At 41.9% G+C, this 13,354-nt stretch overlaps 1 non-coding gene across 1 annotated transcript; it reads left to right on the forward strand.

The window, feature by feature from the left end:
- Positions 1-12,930: 12,930 nt before the first annotated feature.
- LOC131913988 (U6 spliceosomal RNA) lies at positions 12,931-13,037 on the forward strand. Its single transcript, XR_009380049.1, has one exon. It is a non-coding gene; the product is annotated as a U6 spliceosomal RNA (small nuclear RNA).
- Positions 13,038-13,354: the final 317 nt, after the last annotated feature.

Here is a 13,354-nt window from a genome sequence, read left to right on the forward strand (position 1 = left end):
GATTTTGCATCTCCCCAGAACTAAACAAGAGGATAGAGCTAAATGACCTTTTTTTTCTTTCCAGCACTTTGCAAACTTATGCTAGGAAAAGAAGCACTAGACCACGTCAATGAAGAATATTGACAACATTAATAATGATGGCAATGATGATAATGATAAATTATCATAATGTTCTTCTTGTTCTAAGCATGGGGCTGGAGCCCAGTGATGAAGCCTGTTTCCCAAGATCAGGGGCTCCACAATCAGAGGAGGGGCTCCTCCCTTCTCGTCTCTTCTTCAGAGCAGAACAAATGTCGCTAATGTCCTCCTCACCAGGGGAAAACCACACTGGCCCATTCAATGGCCAATTAGAATAAATTGTAAATTAGAACAAATATGATAGGTAATACAAAAATCAAAAGCTCTCCAAAGAAACAGAACAAAAAGCTGAATAAATACGCTTAACACACCATTGTTTGTGGGGGAAAATGATGAAATTATCATCAAAATATTCTACAATTTGAGAAGAAAGAAAAATTTTTGTGTGAAAAGATTTTTTTAAGGAAAAAAAAAACTACCTAGAAAAGTAAGACTTAAGATTGGCATTAGTTTTTGTCAAAGGGCTATTTGTGTTTTTCCATTAAGAGATAAAATTTATGCTTTCTGTGTGTCTCATAGAACCAGTCAATTGGGATTTGTCAAGGTAACCCATATTTAAGGGAATGTTTACATGAGGATTTGGACATACACGCTCTAACCACTGTGTCTCTGAGGGCCCTCTGGTCACCCAGGGTCTGAACCATTGAGGTGAAAGGTGTTCTTTCTTTAAAAGCAATTTTAGGGATGTAGCCTCACTCCATAAATACTACCACATGTACTGAGACCAAAATTCAGATCCCAAACCTGTACCCTTCTGTTTCCCGTGTGAACTCTGGGTGAAGTGTCTCCACACTCAGCCACACCAGTCCCTGGAAGGAGGGGGTCTTCATTTGGCCAGTGTAGCTTGCAGACAAGCCCTTCTTTTATTGATTTGTTTTCTCCTGTCTCTTTTCTCCTTCTTTTGTTTCCTTATCATAGCTTCAGGTTATTACGTGTGCGGTATTGATGGGGATGGATGGTTCTGGTCGATGGCTAGCTAATGCATCCCTAATCCTGCTATTGTGGCAGAGTTATGCTTTCCGCTGCTCTCTGATGGGGGAAGGAGCAAAGCTGTTGATCCTGGTTTGATTTGTCGCAAACCCATCCATCAATCAAGCGCACGCATGTCTGAATGCCGAATGACATGTGGGTCTCAGCTGAAAAAATTCGATAACACTGTGTTGTCAGGCCTCTTACTCTGTTTTTTTTTTTTAAATAAGAAATACATTTGACTGAAATAGATAAGCAAGCATTACTAAAGACCTGAAGAGAGGGTGACATATAGGCAGAAAAGGTTGTATATCTTTGGTATTAATGATACCTATGAGTAAATAAAACAGAAGGGGCAGCTACCCTGGAGACATACAACACCCTATGGCTGGTTATGTTTAAGGACTGGCACTCTATCATTACTTCTGATTTTCAAACGTTAGCTAGACTTGTCACTGTTAGCTACCCTGGTTAAAATGCATGTCAGTTGGTGAAGATGGGTGGTTCTAGAACAGAGCAATATAGACAGACCGCATTTGTCAAGGATGGTAGATAAACAGCATCAAATAGTTTGTGTATGTATGAGCTCATATGTTCACAAGTGTCTCCTGTTATGAGTGAAAGCATTGGGATGGGGTGAAGCTTTAATTATTTTAAACTGGAAATATATATGCATGTCATTTTAATAGTGACTTAACTTATAATTACAGGCTCAAAAATGGATTCTACGGGTCCCTGCTATTCAACTTACTAAATTGGGTACTTTAATACATTATGAAAGCCTGTCTTTTCTGTATGTCCAATATTCTGTTCATAGTTATTTCAAGATAATTGCATTTGGAAACAGTTAAAACATTAAAAAAACAACACTGGTATAATATAATTTTAGAAGCGAAATTAATCAACAAATCAGAACAGTTTTAAAGCCATTTTATTCCTTTGCCATAACATGTTACGGAAATGGTTTTTAAATGACCTTAAACAGCCCGTAAGAGGGTTGTGAACTGGAGGACATGACCACCGTCTGTAACCTTGAGTGTCCTGTACCTCACTGGTTAGCCTGCCCCCTGTTCTGTCACAGGGGCTGGAAAGCGGGCAGCTCAGTGAGGGAGCTTTGGGGAGTTCCACACATCCAATCACCCCGCGGCCCTGCCCTCTGCTCAGCAGAAGCTGCTGTGAGGAGCTGTCCCACAGGAGAAATGCTTCCCGATGACTTCGGTAGATTAAACAAAACTAGAATTCAAGAGTAAGCACCTCCTTAAATCCCTGAATGACTCTTGAAGTTAAGTGAGAGCTCCCCAATTTAAAATGGAGGTGAGAGGCAGAAGAACGAGGAAGGGGGGGAGAAGAAGGAGAAAAGATAAAAGGTATCAAGTTTGCTTTCTAATTCTCCTCACATACCACACATGCACAGTTCGGTGATTTTTCACTTTAGGAAGCATTTTAGTGGTCCTCCCATTCCTCCGTCAGTGTATTCCTGTGCGTTCATCGTGGATCATATTAATTACACAGAGTATGCCTGCTCTTACCTCCCCTCCATCCCACTGCCCAAGGACCTCCTCCGCTGAAGTCTGTCCTTTATTTTGAGTTAGTTTGTGATACTCTTTTTTTCCTCTGGCTAATTATTCTCGACAGGATGAGCTCCTGTTCCATCCATTTTCCTGAAAATGGCATAAATTCACTATTTGTAGCTGAATAAGACATTACACATTAGTGTACGCATATACATATAAACACACATCATTTCCTTTCCCTTCTTGTGTGATTCCTTGTCTTGACTATTGTGAACAGTGCTAGGGTAGAGCAGGTGTCCATGTATCTCTTTCACATGCAGACTTTCTACCCAGGAATGGACCAGCTGGACTTGTGGTAGGTTAATCTGCCTGGTTGTTGAGGCCTGATTCTTGTGGGTATTGAGTTAGTAGGTTATAATAGCTGTGTTCTCAAGCAAAGTCCAGTATATTTCCTCCAACAGCTAAAACTCTAGCACTTCTAAAAGAAAGGGGGTGTAACAGTTTTGTATAGAGCAGCCCACTCAGGAATTTTGTTTGTTTGTTTTGGTTTGATTTTCGATTTTTTTTGGGGGGGGAGGGGGGTTCGAGACAGGGTTTCTCTGTGTAGCTTTGCCTTTCCTGGATCTCGTTCTGTAGACCAGGCTGGCCTCGAACCCACAAAGATCCGCCTACCTCTGCCTCCTGAGTGCTGGGATTAAAAGAGTGCACCACCACCGCCTGGCCCCGCTCAGGATTTTTAAAGCAGACTAAAGAAAACGATTTCTCTGATAAAGCTTTAAAACTCGAAGCTCAGTCTGTGGATTTCCTAAATTCCACCTAACAGTTAAACAGACAAAGAAGCAGGCTAGCATAGAGGTGCCTGTAAATGCTCTGGGAATTCTTACATATTTAAGGTTTATTTATTTTATATTCCGTGTATGGGTGTTTTGCTTGCATGTATGTCTGCATACAATGTGTAGACAGTGCCCACAGAGGCCAGAAGAGGGTGCTGGATCTCCTGGAACTGGAGTAACAGATAATTGTGAGCTGTGATGTTGGTACTGGGAGCTGAACCTGGGTCCCCTGCAAGGGTACCCATCGTTCTTAACCTCTGAACCATCTCTCAAACCCTCCACTCTGGGAATGTAAATAAACAAAATGCTCTCATACACACAGCTGCTGTGGATGTAAAATTAGATGGAGCAAGAAGTCCTGGATGTCTAGCAGGGTGGGTGCAGAGGACAGTGAGGTTTGGTGCAGTTCATATGAAACAAAAAGATATTTAAAGGTTTTACCACAAAGAAAGAATAGAGACAGGAGAATTGCTGAAAGTTCGAGGCCAACTGGTTTACATAGCAAGTTCCATTCCAGGGAGAACTGTATAGAGATACTGTTTCTGAAAACAAAGAGAAAAAATAGGCCAAGTGGTACACACTCACAATCCCAGAACTTAGGAGGTGGAGGCAGAATGAGCAATCAGCTATGTAGTGTATTTGGAGCCAACCTGGGCTACATGAGACCTCAGCTCTAAAAGTTCAATTAATAGCAACATCAATAATAATAAATGTTTAAGGAGAGGTCCAAGTTTGATCTGGTTTAAACATTGCCCATTGTATTGAAACATTGTGTTACCCACTAATATATACAGTCTTTATGCTTTTATTTAATCAATGAAAATTAATTTTAAAAATAAGTAGAACTGGTAAGTCAGCTGAGAAGGCATTTTGGCAGTGTCTAGTAAAACTCAAGACATGCTCACTGACCTGACAGTTCTACTCACATCTCCTGAGAAACTGGAGCACAGACCAGGAGCCAGAGAGGCGGAGGACACAGCGGCAGATTGTGTCAGGAAAACCCTGGAGACAAACTGATGGCTCTCTGCAGGAGGCCTTCCACAAATGTGATATGGAACCAGGACGGTACGAGTCAACGCCTTTGCTCTGTTAAAAACTACTCCAAAGCATATCGCTCACTGGGGTCGTGGGTGAGGGATAGCACGTTTTAGTGAGTAATGTACACCCATACACACGTGTGTGAAGCCACACCAAATCCAGTGGGAAAGATCATGCCAACGCGTATTAACCTTTACCTTAAACCATCCAACCAACACATTTCTAATAGGTTAACAACTTAAATGTGACTTTTTTAAGTTACTGAAGGGGAATGAACAAGAATCCAGAATTTTATTTAATCTTAGCATGAAACAACACAAGAAATCCCAAAGAAAATGACCGGTGGCCTTAACATTATGAGAAGAATAACAACATGAACTGAAGAACTGGCCAGTAACATAACAGAAATTAAAAATCCTTGAGGCCAATTTAAATAGCCTCTCATAGAGAAGAGCCAATCAGATCCATAAAATGTACCTGCTTCTACCCCACAGACACCCACCATCGAGAAATCATGCCGAGGAAAGAGTCACTCACACTGTCAGGCGTGTGTGTAAAGCAACATTCAGCACGGTGGTTTTCACATAACAAGGAGAAAACTGCACTCTGACACAAAGGAAGTAATTAGTAGACTGTGATGTTTCTGTATACTAGAAGTACTAGGTGGCTATTATGATGGACAACATTAGTTTTACTGTGCGTGCGTGCGTGTGTGTGTGTGTGTGTGTGTGTGTGTGTGTGTGTGTTCCAGCACTCTACCTTTGAGCTATGTCCTCAGCACTCTACCTTTGAGCTATGTCCTCAACCCTAGTGTTAACCTTTATTATGTTTCACTGATAAAACTTTGAGTTAAATGCATTATTTCCTTCAATTCTCTGAAAAATGATTTGAGGTAGGTAGGACCGTAAGTCCCTTTAAATTCATTTTGAAGACATTAGGTCTGGAACCCAGAGAAGTGAAGCCCCCATAGCATACAGGTTGGCACTGCTAAGCTGAGGCTCCTGGATCTATGTGTACTGATGCAGAAAGATGTTGGTAAAGCTCCTATATAAAGAATAATGACAGCAGGCAGTTGAGAGGGCTCAGTGGGTAAAAAGCCTGCTGAAGAAGCCTGATGGCCTGAGTTCAATCTGTGGGACCTACATAAAACAGAAGGAGAGCACTGACCCCAGAGAGTTGCCCTCTGACCTCTGGATGCACTCTGAGGCACATGTGCCCACAAACGTACAATGATAAATTAATTTAAAGAAATCGTTAAAGACAAGGCAAATAAAGAGCACCGTGTGGGAAAGTCCGGTGAGTAGTTGGGGGATGTATGCCACCTCTGCTTCCTCTATGCATGTGAACTGTGTGTGTTTTCTATGTTCTTTTTACTGCATTGTACCTTTTCCTTTTTTTCAGCAAGAAGCATATAATGTGTGTGTGTGTGCACGCGCACGCACATGTGCATATATATTTGAACTTTTGAAAATAAACTGAACTACAGAATAAAATAATGTTAGAATTTAGAACAATGATTAGTTTTTGTCATTGTAAACAAAGATGGGATTTGGGGTTGAATGAGAATGGGCTCATAGATTTGAATACTTGGTTCCTAGTTGATGGAACTGTTTGGGAAGGATTAGGAGGTGTGGTCTTGCTGAAGGTGATGTGTCACTGGGGGGGGAGGCTTTGAGGTCTCAAAATCCCATGCCATTCCCAGCTAGCTCTCTCTGCCTCATGCTTATGGATCAAGAAGTAAGCTCTCAGCTACTGCTCTGGTGCCACACCTAACTTCCTGCTGCCATGCTCCCTGTCTATAATGGTCACAGATTCTCACCCTCTGGAACCATAAGCTGTTGTTTGAATCTTAGATGGCCTTTTAATAAAAAAAAAAACAAAAAAAAAAAAACAGAGCCAGATATCAGGGTGAAAGCTGAAAGATCAGAGAAGCAGAACAGCCAGCCACTAGTTTTTACCTCTAAGAAATTCTCAGCCTAAAGAGAGTGAGTTCTGTTTCCTCACACCTTATATACCTTCTCTGCCCTGCCATATCACTTCCTAGGATTAAAGGCGTGTGTGCTTCCCAAGCAAAGGCATGAGATCTCAAGTACTGGGATTAAAGGTGTGTGCCATGACTGCCTGGCTCTGTTTCCCTCCTATACTGGATCAATCTCATGTAGCCCAGTGTAGCTTTGAACTCAGAGATCCAGATGGATCTCTACCTCTCGAGTGATAGAATTAAAGGTGTGTACCACCACTGCCTGACCTCTATGTCTAATCTAGTGGCTGGCTCTGTCCTCTCTCTGATCCTCAGGCAAGTTTATTAGGGTACATAATATATCACCACAATAAGCCCCAAATTAAGCCCTTCCTTTTTTTTATGTGTTGTCTTGGTATGATATCTTATCATGGCAATAGAAAAGTATTTATCACAGATGGGTATTGGAAGTGTAGTGTGCTGAGACTTGCAATGCCTTAATCATGGCTGTATATCAGGCATTGGAAGATGTTGTGAGTTAAACCATGGGAAGGCAGCTGCCCTCTACAGTGATGAAAACTGAGTAAACTGCTGAGATTTTATGAATCATCTTTTGCCCTGTGTGGCAGTGCTTGCCTGTAACCCCAACACTCCACTCAGGAGGCTGAGACAGGAGAATTATAGTGAGTACCAGGCCAGCTAGAGCTACTTAGCACTTAGCAAGACTCTGTCTCAATAGATAGATAGGTAGGTAGATAGATAGATAGATAGATAGATAGATAGATAGATAGATAGATAGATAAAGTTAAAATTAAAACACAGAAAAATGCTGATCTTTTTCCAGGGTCTAATTACCCAGTGTCTCAGGTTCTGCTTTCAAGCATTTGGAGTCTCCGTTTTTTTCATGTAAATAGAAGGTTTCTTGACAGAAAGGTTGAACAGGGCAAGCTACTGTAACCCTATTTTCTGCATTTTTTAGAGAGCATCCTTAGAAACACACTGTTCTCAGGCAATGCTGCCCTGGGGAACCCCCCTGGGCTGGTGGGCTGAGCCTGCCAGTTCAGTGGATGGAATGTGTACTTATCACTTTGGGGGTACAGCTCTGCAGACAAAGTTATTGTGGAGCCCAGCCCCCAACCCACCACAGTCCTAACACGCATACTCACAGTGTTCCATTTCTCTGTACTGGTTTTTTTTTCTTTCCTTTAAAAATAAAAAAAAGTAGAATCAGGTTAAAATAGGTATCAGTGGTCTAGGGGTTAGGTCAATAGGTGGGGCACTTGCCTAGAACGCAGGAAGACTTGGGTCCCCTTGGTTCCTCTGCAACACAAACCAAGCCTGGTTGCACACACCTGTAATGCCAGCCCTCGAGTGGCACAGGCAAGAGAATGAGGAGTTCTAGGCCAGCCTGGGTTACATGAAACCCTAAGAGAGAGAGAGAGAGAGAGAGAGAGAGAGAGAGAGAGAGAGAGAGAGAGAGAATGAGGAGGGGGGGGAAGAGCGAGAGCGAGAGAGGGGACATCAGCAAAATTCAAAGGCACTGCAGTCAAATCATGTCTCCTCTCAGTATAGAAGTGTTGACTGACCCCAGGGTATCAAAGGACCCTCTCAGGGATCCTGGTTCCTCCTGGCATAGAGCTTTTGGCTGACGACACTTAGTCGTGTTCCGGAAGGGAGGGGAGGATGCGTGTACAATAGAGAGGTTTTGCCCCGGGGACAATGTCAAGCAAAGGAGAGCATAAGCAGGTCCCCCAGTTGTGGCTGAGGGTGGCTGGAGCCCCAACAGCCCCAAGGGCCATTCTCTTCTCCCTTAAGCACACGTCTCTGTGAGTGACAGGACAACAGCCAAGACTGGCTGTAAGGAAGGAGTCGGGACTGGGAACTGAAGACACTGCTGATGACAAATAATAAGTAGTTTCTATCCTAAAGACTTTTAAAAGCATAGTGAGGACTCAGGCGAGAAACAGGATAATTTAGATAAAGTGTGATAAGTTTTGTTAGTGCACACTAGGGATGTCTGTTGTTCAGAAGGAAGTGAGACCTGCCAAGCAGGTAGCATAAGTGTGGAAAGAGATGTAAGTACAGATTGGGAGCGGGGAACCCTTCTCTGCAGGCAGGGGAAGTAAGGAGGAGGAAAAGGAAGATGAAAAGAAAGAGGAAGGAAAGGAAGTGAAGAGAAAGATAAGGAGCGAGACAAGAAGAGGAAGGGGAGGAGGAAAGAGAGGTAAGCAGAGGTGGGAAAGGAAGAAGTAGAAGAGGGGGAAGGGTAGTGGAGGAAGTGAGTGCTGAGGACAGCAGCTGGGAGGGCGTGGGGAGGTGGGCTCCCGGTGTATCTGTGTATCCCATTTAAGTTTACATGGCTTAACAGAGAAAATTCACTAGTTCATCCAGAACCATTCACACACATCATTGGTTCTCAACCTGTGGGTCCCTGAATGACCTTTTCACAGGGATTGCATAACAGATACCCTGCATATCAAATACTTACATTACAATTTTGGGGTGTGCTTTTTTTTGGGGGGGTGGTTTTGTTGTTGTTTGTTTGGGTTTTTTTGGTTTTTCAAGTCAAGATTTCTCTGTATAACAGCCCTGGCTGTCCTGGATCTTGCTTTGTCGACCAGGCTGGCCTTGAACTCACAGAGATCTGCCTGCCTCTGCCTCCCGAGTGCTGGGATTAAAGGCATGCGCCACTACCACCCGGCTATATTACAATTTTTAACAGTAGCAAAATTACAGCTATGAAGTAGCAGCAAAAATAATTTTATGGTTGGGGATCACCACAACACAAGGAACTGTATTCATGAACTAACATACATGAAGAATTTGTTCCAGAAAATAAGTGGAGGACATGTCCTCAGTAACTCATCCCAGAATTACAGTCTTGTGAAAGTGTAAAATAAAATCTTGCCAGAATTTGTAATCTTTTTAGGAAGTCAAAACCTTTGCATGCACAGAACAGCACACGTGCCCGTGGGAGAGCCATGCCCCTGCAGCAGTGCCTGGGAGATCCTGTGCTCCCAAAAAAGCCAGCTGAAGCCCCACAGGGCGATGGAGGGAAGAGGACAGACAATGCAGAGGCCAGTGACGGGTGTGCAAGATTGAGGGTGTCGCGATCTGCATTGGAAACGAACATGGGCTAGTGATGTTCACTCCGGAAACAGCACAGCCCTGTCCGGGTGCTCTCAGGATGGTGGGAACCATCGTAGAAATAACCTGCCTTCGTCATAATTTTCTGGTAGGAATCAAGCGGTGTGACTGGAACAGAAGTTTTGTGGGAAAGGTGGTGAAGAGTAGAAGAATCCGTGTGTGAGTGTGTGTGTGTGTGTGTGTGTGTGTGTGTGTGTGTGTGTGTGTGAATTTGTGGGGCGGGGGATGAGAGACTAGAGGCTTGCGTGACTAAAGTACACACCAAGTGCTCTCAGGTGACAGGTGAGCTGAAATCAATGAGAACAGAGACAAACTTGATGGCTTCATAGGACAGTGTGAAATGTGTATCATACACAGCAACGCATACACCTACAGCCTGCACACTGCAGACCCATGACTGTTGTGTTCCTTACACACATGCAGTGCCTTAGATTAGCAATCTACTATAGAATCTTCAGCCTCATCACGTTTACACCCAAGTAATGCTGTGTATCAAAGTCTCCACTGCTAAGAATCAAAATTAGATCCTTCGCCTGGGGTGAACAAAGAAGTTTAAAAAAAAACCGTTAGTTTGTTGGTAATTTAAACAGAGAGCATCCAAATTAACAAAATTAACAAAATCAGAAATGAAAAGGGAGATACCACAACAGACAATGGGGAAATCCAGAGAATCATCAAGTCATACTTTAAAAACCTGTGCTCTACAAAATTGGAAACTCTTAAAGAAATGGGCAATTTTCTGGATAGATACCACATACCAAAGTTAAATAAAGACCAGATAAACTATTTAAATAGACCAATAACCCCTAAGGAAATAGAAACAGTCATTAAAAGTCTCCCAAACAAAAAAAGCCCAGGACCAGATGGTTTCAGTGCAGAATTCTACCAGATTTTCAAAGAAGAGCTAATTCCAATACTCTTCAAATTGTTCCACATAATAGAAACAGAAGGAACATTACCAAACTTTTTATGAGGCTATAGTTACCCTGATACCCAAACCACACAAAGATGCAACAAAGAAAGAGAATTACAGACCAATCTCCCTCATGAACATTGATGCAAAAATACTCAACAAAATATTGGCAAGCCGAATCCAAGAACATATCAAAAAAATAATCCACCATGACCTAGTAGGTTTCATCCCAGAGATGCAAGGCTGGTTCAACATACAAAAATCTGTCAATGTAATACACCATACAAACAAACTGAAAGAAAAAAACCACATGATCATTTCATTAGATGCTGAAAAAGCCTTTGACAAAATCCAACACCCCTTCATGATAAAGGTCTTGGAGCAATCAGGAATACAGGGAACATGCCTAAACATAATAAAGGCAATTTACAGCAAGCCAACAGCCAACATCAAATTAAACAGAGAGAAACTCAAAGTGATTCCACTAAAATCAAGAACAAGACAAGGCTGTCCACTCTCCCTATGTTTATTCAATATAGTACTTGAAGTTCTAGAGCAATAAGACAACAAAAGGAGATCAAGGGGATACAAATTGGAAAGGAAGAAGTCCAACTTTCACTATTTGCAGACGATATGATTGTGTACATAAGTGACCCCAAAAATTCTATCAGGGAACTCCTACAGCTGATAAACTCCTTCAGTAATGTGGCAGGATACAAGATTAACTAAAAAAAAAAATCAGTAGCCCTCCTATAAAAAAATGATAAAAGGGCTGAGAAAGAAATCAGAGAAACATTACCCTTTACAATAGCCACAAATAATATAAAATACCTTGGGGTAACTCTAACTAAGCAAGTGAAGGACCTGTATAATAAGAACTTTAAGTCTCTAAAGAAAGAAATTGAAGAAGATATCAGAAAGATATGGAAAGATCTCCCGTGCTCATGGATGGATAGCATTAACATAGTAAAAATGGCAATCTCACCTAAAGCAATCTACAGATTCAATGCAATCCCCATCAAAATTCCAACACAATTCTTCACAAATTTGGAAAGATACTCAGCTTCATATGGAAAAACAAAAAAACCCAGGATAGCTAAAAGAATCCTGTATAATAAAGCAACCTCTGGAGGCATCACAATCCCTGACCTCAAGCTCTACTATAGAGTTATAGTAGTAAAAACAGCTTGGTACTGGTATAAAAACTGACATATGGACCAATGGAATCGAATTGAAGACCCTGACATTAATCCACACACATATGAACACTTGATTTTTGACAAAGAAGCCAAAATTATACAGTGGAAAAAGGAAAGTATCTTCAACAAATGGTGCTGTCAAAACTGGATATCAACATGTAAAAGATTACAAATAGATCCCTATCTGTCACCATGCACAAAACTCAAGTCCATGTGGATCAAAGACCTCAACATAAATCCAGTTACACTGAACTTGATAGAAGAGAAAGTAGGAAGTACTCTTGAACCCATGGGCACAGGAGACCACTTCCTAGATGTAACACCAGCAGCACAGACACTGAGCACAACAATTAATAAATGGGGCCTCTTGAAACTGAGAAGCTTTTGTAGGGCAAAAGACACGGTCAATAAGACAAAAAGACAGCCTATAGAATGGGAAAAGATCTTCACCAACCCCACATCTGACGGAAGACCGTTTCTCAGAAAATTGGGAATCAATCTACCTCAAGACCCAGCCATACCACACTCCTGGGCATATACCCAAGGAATGCTCAATCATGCCACAAGGACACATGCTGAACTATTTTCATAGCAGCACTATTTGTGATAGCCAGAACCTGGAAACAACCTAGATGCCAGTCAACTGAAGAATGGATTAAGAAAATGTGGCACATATACACAATGGAGTACTACTCAGCAGAGGAAAACAATGACATCATGAAATTTGCAGGCAAATGGATGGAACTAGAAAATATCATCCTGAGTGAGGTAACCCAGACTCAGAAGGACAAACATGGTATGTACTCACTCATAAGTGGATACTAGATGTAAAGCAAAGGACAATCAGACTGCAACCCACAGATCCAGGGAGGCTACCCAGCACGGGGGACCCTAGGATGACTGTGGCTTATAGTAAGTTTTGGTTTTACCCAATCACTGGGCAAGCTTTAGTGAAACATTTCACTATTAGGATAAGAATTTGTACTGTATCAAGCTGATGAAAGAAAATGCTGGCCGTAAAAACAAAACAAACAAACAAACAAAAAGTTAGTTTGTTGGTAATTTAATCAAAGGTTATTATGGGAAGAGCAGATGTGAACATCCTGGCAAATTCTGGGCCTTGGCTTAAAAAGTTTGTTTTCCATTTAGAAAATTTATTTATTATATTAAATAAATAATTTAATTTAATCTGAAAGTCCTGATTAAAAAAGAAGGACAAGTGCTCGCTTCGGCAGCACATATACTAAAATTGGAACGATACAGAGAAGATTAGCATGGCCCCTGCGCAAGGATGAAACGCAAATTCATGAAGCGTTCCATATTTTTAAAAAAATAAAAAAATAAAAAAGGACAAGATCTGGGGCTCAGCTGATAGACTACTTGCCGAGGCTGAGTGAAGCCCTCAGTTCTGTCTCTAGCGTCAAATAAGCCAGGCCTGGTGGCACAGGTCTGTCATCCCTACACTCAGGAGGTGGAGGCAGAAACCTGAGAAACCCAAGTTCATCCAAGTTCATCCTTGGCTAAATAGTCAGTTCAAGGCCAGGCTGGACTACATGGACCCTGTCTCAAAAACAATAACAAAAGTTTCAGATAGATAGATAGACAGACAGACAAACAGACAGACAGACAGATAGATAGATAGA

The sequence above is a fragment of the Peromyscus eremicus genome, chromosome 6 (assembly GCF_949786415.1).
Source record: "Peromyscus eremicus chromosome 6, PerEre_H2_v1, whole genome shotgun sequence".
Taxonomy (NCBI): domain Eukaryota; kingdom Metazoa; phylum Chordata; class Mammalia; order Rodentia; family Cricetidae; genus Peromyscus; species Peromyscus eremicus.